The sequence below is a fragment of the Castor canadensis genome, chromosome 3 (assembly GCF_047511655.1).
Source record: "Castor canadensis chromosome 3, mCasCan1.hap1v2, whole genome shotgun sequence".
NCBI lineage: Eukaryota > Metazoa > Chordata > Mammalia > Rodentia > Castoridae > Castor > Castor canadensis.
In genome coordinates, this window is record NC_133388.1 from 91,619,968 (window position 1) to 91,628,817 (window position 8,850).

Consider the following 8,850-nt stretch of genomic DNA (forward strand, 5'->3'; position numbering starts at 1 on the left):
AATGATTGTCTACATTGCCACAGAAAACAGATGATATGTACATATTTACCAATTACTTCATTTGTACTTCAAAAAGCCTGTGAATGAAATTTAAGAAAATACAGTATACAAGAAAGGCTCTTGTTTCTTGAGGTTCTTGGAGTGTGGCATAGATTTGAGAAGAATGCTATTTGGAAGAAATTATAGGAAACTGAATGTTCTGGATGACAGCATGTTCCACCCCAGATGGTTTCCCCTGATGCTAAAGACAACTATTGCGAAGTAGTTCAGTCTCTTAACCTCTGTAAGTTTAGTTTTCTTTAAATGAAAAGGGAGTTCAATTATTTGATTTAAAAATCCCTTTTCATTATAGTTCTATTCCAAAAAGTACACATATACATGATATCAAGACTTTATGGATCTAGAGGTGATGTTTTAGTTACATTTATTCCACAGATGAAAACATCTTTTGGATAGTTTGTCTCTTCTACATGAATCCAAATGATCCATCTAGGGGCAATTCTCCAACTTTGAGAGAGAGCAACCTTAGAAAACAAGAAAGGTGTGAAAATGACTCTGTCTTCCATCACCATTTTATGCTTGACCTAATCAAGCATAAAATGGGTGAAGGAAAAGGTATTTCTTTTTTTTTTTTTTTTCCATTTTTCTTTTATTATTCATATGTGCATACAAGGCTTGGTTTATTTCTCCCCCCTGCCCCCACCCCCTCCCTTACCACCCACTCCACCCCCTCCCGCTCCCCCCCTCAATACCCAGCAGAAACTATTTTGCCCTTATCTCTAATTTTGTTGTAGAGAGAGTATAAGCAATAATAGGAAGGAACAAGGGGTTTTGCTGGTTGAGATAAGGATAGCTATACAGGGCATTGACTCACATTGATTTCCTGTGCATGGGTGTTACCTTCTAGGTTAATTCTTTTTTTTTTTTTTTTTTTTAATCTAACAGGAAAAGGTATTTCTAAGAGCCTGTTGTCACTCACACTTTATTACTTGGTTCAGAGAGCAGTGGTAGGGTTTACCTGACAGGCTGAGCTGAAGTTTTGCAAATGTCAGGGAGATTATTCCAAATTGTCAGAAGAAGGTAGTGTGAATCTGAGTACAATAGTTTCAACATTGTCTTATATGTACAGAATGCTTGGTTTGATTAATTAACATTCCAAATAAAAAAAGCCCTCCATCCCCCATGAGTTGAAATAGACCCAATTTAAATTAGCCAGATCCTACGCTATAACATGAAAGAAAGACATTTTGTCTCTCTAATATTTTACTTTTATTCTAAGGTTATTCCAAGAAAGTACAATGGCATGAAAGCATTTTTGGGCTAATCTCAACAGTACATCTGTTTTATTTGATCTGGACAGGAAGCTTAACGCCTGTCCCATTTTGACAATGCCCTGAAAATAAAAACAACTTCCCCATTTATGAGAGTGGTAGGCAACTGAGTAAGAAGTCTAAGGTTTGAATTACAATCGTGCTTAACAATTGTAGAAACTTTGTCCATTCAAGTATATAAACAACTTCCCAGCTCCTTCAATTAAAAAATGAATTTAGTAATACTTTCATCAAAGGGTCAAGGCTCTGAACAAGATGGCTTATATGGAAGTACTTTGTCAAGGGCCTGACACAAAATAATGCTTAGGGATTACTTGCCACAAGGTAAAACATGTAGTGTCTGAGGCAAAGTAACAGGGAACCTTATTCTGAGGGTCATTATTTTCCTAGATCTTTTACACTTATATTCTTCTCTGAGCATTACATCATCTCCTTTCATGGAAAAGAAGGAATCCATACCTGGAGTTTCTCTGACACTGTGTGATTTTTCTGGAGAGGAGAGGTGCTTTCCTTTGTAATAACTACCAAGGAGCGGATGAGCAGAACTAGGGTGAACACAGGACTCTCCGTGTTTGCTGGAGGATGGAGGGATTATGTGCAGAGCTCCAGGGAGTGAGCCCTATTCCTCTGCTCAGCGAGGATCAATTTACCACCAAGGGAGACAGAGAGAGAGAGAGGAGAGAGAGAGAGAGAGAGAGGGAGGAAGGGAGAGAGGAGGCTGCTCTGCTCATTCTTCCTTTCTCTGGGGTTTATCTTCCTTCTCTGGAGACAGAGTCTGGAGACTCTGCTTTTGTTTTCCAGCCAAGTGGAAAATATTGTCTTTTCAGCCCCAAACCTCTCAGAGATGGCATGAGATATAATGAATTTTCAAGCCCCCTCAGAGCACCTGCCATGTTCCAAGGGAAAGTCTACCAAGGAGACACAGGGAGTGGCAACTGTGTTGCGGGGAGCTGTTCCTGGGCCTCTAAGGAGTGGTGTCCATTATAGATTCTGAGGACAGAGTCAGAAGTAAGATGTGGGCTGTGATGGGATAAGACCCGTGTCATACAGAGCTGTGCAGTTACAGCAGAACCAGTCCCCCCAGGACCATTTCTTACAGATGCTTTCCTTTCTTGTTCGGGGATGGGGCCTGTAGGTCCGCAGCAGTTGCCTCTCAGGGTGTACTGCCCAGGTCCAAGACAGGCATCAGCTCCTCTCCAGCTATTGCATTAGGAGATGGGCTCTAAGGCTTCCCCAATCTCGATGGAGGTGCAGGTCTTTTAGCATAATTCATTTGCTGTTTCTCTATCCCCAGGCTGCAGAAGCAGTTTTACCTCAAAAACTTAACGTTCACATTAATTTTATTTAAATAGGTTTGATTTTCTCCTCTGTCCACAGCATAAGGTTCAAAATTGGTGAACAAAAGGACCCCTGCAATTCAGCCCTGTCATGTTAATATTATTGTTCCTGTTGCCATTTTGCCTCTTCTCTGTCATTTGTTGCAGATGTCCTTATGTCAAGGCCACATCACATTGCACATAATGGAGAATCAATATATTTTTATTGAGTGAACAATTTTGTCCCCTGAAAAACAGAAAAGAACCCTGCATGGGTGATGGGCAGTGGGGGAGTTAAGTCCTATGGGGTTTGGGACCTGGAAGATTTATTTACTCATGCAGACATAGAGAGATAACAGGAAGTATCCTGCTTGCCTTCGCTTTTATTCTAAGCATCACCCCCAGTTTTTGTGTTGCTCCCCTCAGGCCAGGTATTTTTTCACAGAATTATTGGAGGAGATATTAATACAGTGTAACAGTGGTCACTGCCCATCACCTTGCATTCTTCCTGCTTTCCACTTCAGTGAATGTGCTAGCATCTGCAGTTATCTCCCTAAAGGCTTTTTTTTTTTTTTTTGATTGGGAAACCTGCTTTGCTTGCCTTTTCTTCATTCTTCAGGCCAAAGTTCTGGGAAATTAACAGTCTTTCCAGTCTCCAGAAGCTCTCCAGCATAGACAGCTAGAAAACAGAATGTGGACATTCCAGCTTCTTCAGCCCTATGAGTAGGTGGATAACTAAGATGTCCTGGGCATTGAACTCAGGGCCTCGGTTTAGGCGAGCGCTCTCCCACTGTCATCATACCCTACTACTTTTGCTTTTAGTTTGTTTTTCAGAAACCATTTTGCTTGGGTCTGCCTGGGATTGCAATCCTCCATCCTTCAACTACCAAATTGCTGGGATTATAAGCATGAGCTACTATCTCTGGCCCCTCTTTCACTTGTTTTTTTTGGTACTAGGGCTTGAACTCAGGGCCTACAACTTGAGCCACTTCACCAGTCCTTTTTTTTATGATGGGTTTGTTTTGAGATAGGGTCTCACAAAATTATTTGCCTTGGCTGGCTTCGAACCGTGATCCTCCTGATCTCTGCCTCCCGAGTCGCTAGGATTATAGGCATGAGCCACTGGCACGTCTTTCACTTTTTGACTCCCTGTCATCCCTTCATCTTTTTATCACCCAGTGACCTACATTCACTGATATCCTTCTCAGGGTTTACTTCTCAGGGACCAATAAAGACATGAACAGGTACATTATGGCTTAAACAACACTTTAGAAGAGTAAATTTGTCTGTATCTTCTATCCAATTAATACTTTCCAAAAGCATTTTCTCTTCCTTAGAAGAAATCATTTCTTCTACTACTTGTAGACTGGAGGTAAGACTTGAAGCCTTAACTCCTTCTATTGTGCTTTTTCCACAAAATTCAAGTACAGAATGATCTTCTGTTCTAAATCATCCAGTATTTCTTTTCCACAAGAATAACATAGACTTTCCTCGATTCTTTGTCATTTTGTATCTTACAAACGAGCCAGGCATATTAGGTGGCATTAAGACAGCTTCTGAAACAGGAAAGTTTGTACCATTGTTCAGGTACCACTGGCAACCAGAGTTTACTGCCTCAATGCCTTTGTGTCTCAGCAAAGGATGCCTGGCTTTAACATGTTTCCTTAAGGACTTCTTAATTTAATTAATTAATCAACTTTACATTTTTTTATTGTTTTATTATTCATATGTGCATACAAGGCTTGGGTCATTTCTCCCCCCTGCCCCCACCCCCTCCCTTACCACCCACTCGGCCCCCTCCCTCTCCCCCCCACCCCCTCAATACCCAGCATAAACTATTTTGCCCTTATCTCTAATTTTGTTGAAGAGAGAGTATAGGCAATAATAGGAAGGAGCAAGTGTTCCTGGTTGAGATAAGGATAGCTATACAGGGAGTTGACTCACATTAATTTCCTGTACGTGTGTGTTGCCTTCTAGGTTAATTCTTTTTGATCTAACCTTTTCTCTAGTTCCTGGTCCCCTTTTCCTATTGTCCTCAGTTGCTTTTAAGGTACCTGCTTTAGTTTCTCTGCGTTAAGGGCAACAAATGCTTCAACTTTACATTTTTATTAGGATATATTAGTTGTGTAAAGGGATTTCACTGTGATGTTTCCATGCATGTATACCTTGATCAAATTCACCCCCCATTACTTTTATTTACCCCTATTCCCCATTTAAAAAACGTGAATGGGTTTCCTTATTCTATTTTCATACACGTGTATGAAGTACATCAATTATATTCATCCCCTTCACCCTCTCCCTTCTACTGTTTTCTACCCCCTAACATTACCCTGCTTTACACTCTTATAATTAATTTTTAAGGTCTAGATTTTTCATATGAGAAAGAACATGTAATATTTGTCTTAGTCTGGCTTATTTCACTTAGCGTCATGATTTCCAGTTCAACCATTTTTCTGCAAGTGATATGAATAATACTCCATTGTATTTACATACCACATTTTCTTTATCCATTCATCAGTTGATGGACACTTAGTAGATTCCATAGCTTGGCTGTTGTGAATAGTGCTGGTGTAAACCTGGGCATGCAGGTGTGTCTATTGTATGCTGACTTGCATTCCTTTGGGTATATGCCCAGGAGTGGTATATCTGGATCATATGGTAGGTATATTTTTAGTTTTTTGAGGAATCTCCAACTTATTTCCATAGTTTCTGAACTAACTTTCATTCCCATTAATGATATAGAGCCCCTTTTCCTCCACATCCACAGAAGTATTTGATGTTTTTTTATTGTCTTATTTTTTATTATTATTATAATTTTTTTATTTGGATATATTCATTATATGGGGGGATTCATAGTGACAATTCTGATTAGACTTATATTGAACATTATTTACATTGCCCCCATTGTCTCTCCCCCTCAACCCCCTCTACACCCCACTTAAAGCAATTGCAAGAGGTTTAGTTCTGTTTCATATAGGTATATGAAGTCCATCAACCATATACCGTCATCTTAATCTCCTTCCTTCACCCTACCTCCTTCCACTAGTACCGCCTAGTCCCCCCCACACACTGTGCCTGTTTTTTCAGTCCTACTTTTCGTTATTAATATTTAAGTTGACATTTAAAAGGAGTCTCAATGCATGCCCTCTGAGTGTGCTTTACTTTGTTTAATCCCTTTAAATACTCTCCCTTACTCCTTACATCCCTTCCCCCATTTTCAACAGTTTTTAGTACACATCCTTATATCCTCTACCTTTATATTTTATGGTATGAGATATTACTGATGCTCTATCATTCTCTTTTTCTTCCTCTCTTTCCATGAGTTCCATAGAGTAGTTTCACTGTTACAAACATATTCTACATTTGAATTTATATGTGATCATGCTTGTTTTTTTTTTTGTATGTGTTTATCTTTGGATCTATCTTCCCCATATAGGAAAACATGCAGCTTTTGTGTTTCTGATCCTGGCTAACTTCACTTAGCATGATGTCCTCCAGTTGCATCCATTTACCTTCAAACCTCATGTCATTATTCCTTGTGGCTGAGTAATACTCCATTGTGTATATATGCCACAATTTCTTGATCCATTCATCAGTTGTAGGGCATCTGGGTTGTTTCCAGAGCCTGGCTATTGTGAATAGTACTGAGATGAACATAGGTGTACAGGTGTCTCTACTGTATCCTGCCTTATGTTCTTTTGTATAGATGCCCAGGAGAGGTATCACTGGATCATATGGCAGTTCTAGTTCTAGTTTTTTGAGGAATCTCCATACTGCTTTCCATAGTGGTTGTACTTATTTTGTGAACTGAGTGCTCATTTGCCCAGTTATTAATTGGATTGTTTGTTCCTTTGGTGTTTAATTTTTGGAGCTCTTTTTATATTTTGGATAAAAACCCTTTATCTGATGAAAAACTGGCAAAATTTTTATCCTGTTATGGAGATTTTCTCTCGATGTATAGAAGCTTTTGAATTTGATGTAATATATTTATGAATTCCTGTTCTTTCCTGAGCAATTTGGGTCCTATTCAGAAAGGCATTATCTTTGCATATGTCTTCAAGAGTTTTCCTTTAGCAGTTTCAGTTTTAGGTCTTACAGCAAGATCTTTGATCCATTTTGCATTAATTTTTTCACAGGGTAAGAGATAAGGGTATAGTTTACTGGTTCTTTTTTTTTTTTGTCTTGATAACTTATCTATTGGTGAGAGCTTGGTATTAAAGACAGCAAATTTTATTGTGTTGGGGTCTATCTGTGGTTTTATGTCCAGTAGTGTTTGCTTTGTGAAATTTGGTGTGCCAATATTCAGTGAGTATATGCTTGCAATTATATATATCCTCCTGTTAGATTGCTCCCTGCCTTTATCTCTGCTAATTTTGGTTTGAAGTCTGCTTTTTCAGATATGAATATAGCTACACCTGCATCCTTTTGGCTCCATTTACGAGGAAAACTTTTCACTATAAGCCTATGTTTGTCTTTCCAAATATTTTTTTTTCTCATAGACAACAAAAGGTTGGGTCTTGTTTTTTAATCTGTGTCTTTTGATTGGAGAATTGATACTCTTAACAATTAGAGTTACTGTTGAAAGGTTTGTAGTAATTTCTGCCATTTTATTGGTTTTGTAGCACATCATTCTTTCTTATTTGCTTATGTGCTCATCTAGTGACATTAATTCTTTCTTTTACTTTCATGGTTGCCTTTATCTTCCTCTTTTGTGTGATACCTTTAAGTATCTTTTGAAGCACTGGTTTAGTGGTTGCAAATTGCATTTGTTTTCATTTATTATGGAAAATGTTTATTTCTTCTTCAATTATGAAGAATAGCTTTGCCGGGTATAGGTTGGCAGTTATTTTCTTTCAGGGCCTTACTGCTTTTAGAGTTTCTGTTGAGAAATCCACTCTTATTCTGATGGGTTTGCTTTTATAAGGTGACTTGGTGGTTCTCTCTTGCAGTTTTCAATATTCTTTCCTTGCTGTGTACACTTAATGTTTTATCTATATTATGATGTTGTGTGGTTCTTCTGGTTTTGTCAGTTGGATATCCTAAAAACCTCTTGTACATACTTGACCATCTCTTTCTCAAGATTTGGGAAGCTTTCTCTATTATTTTATTGACAGTGTTTTGTATGCATTTTATTTGTATCTCTTCCCCTATGAGCATGAATAACAGATTTGATCTTTTAATGCTGTCCCACAGGTCTTACTTGTTCTGTACATACTTCTTTAGTTCTTTTTTTTTTTTTTACTTTATCTTCATCTGTATGTTATAACACATTTGGCTTGTCTTCAAGTCCTGATATTCTGCCTTCAGTGTGATCCAGTCTGCTGGAGAGACTGTCAACTGATTTTTAAATTTGACTTATTGAGAAGGAATGTACCTCAACAATGTTATACGTTATAACATTATATATATAGGCTGCATATGACAAACCTATAGCCAACATCACATGTAATGGAGAAAAATTGAAACCATTCCCCCTAAAATCAGGAATGAGACAAGGGTGCCTACTATCCCCACTCCTGTTCAACATACTCTTGGAATTCCTATACTGAACAATTAGGCAAGAAGAAGAAATAAAAGGAATACAAATAGGTAAAGAAACTGTCAAAATATCCTTATTTGCAGACTTTGTGATCCTATACCTTAAAGACACAAAAAAGTCTACCCAAAAACTCTTAGACATCATAAACAGCTACAGCATGGTGGCAGGATACAAAACCAACTTACAAAAATCATTAGCTTTTCTATACACCAACAATGAACAAACTAAGAAGGAATATATGGAAACAATTCCATTCACAATAGCCTCAAAAAACAAATCAAATACCTAGGGAGTAAATTTAGCAACAGATGTGAATGACCTCTACAAGGAAAATTACAAACTTCTGAAGAAAGAAATAGAGGAAGACTACAGAAGATGGAAAGATCTCCTGTGATCCTGGATTGTTAGAATCAACATAGTAAAAATGACTATACTACCAAAAGCAATCTACATGTTTAATGCAACTCCCATCAAAATCCCAATGACTTTCATCATAGAGATTGAAAAACTACCCAAAAGTTCATTTGAAAACACAAGAGACCACGAATAGCCAAGGCAACACTCAGCAAAAAAAGCAATGCTGGAGGTATCACAATATCTGACTTCAAACTGTATTACAAAGCAATGGCAATAAAAACAAGATGTTACTGGCACAAAAACAGAA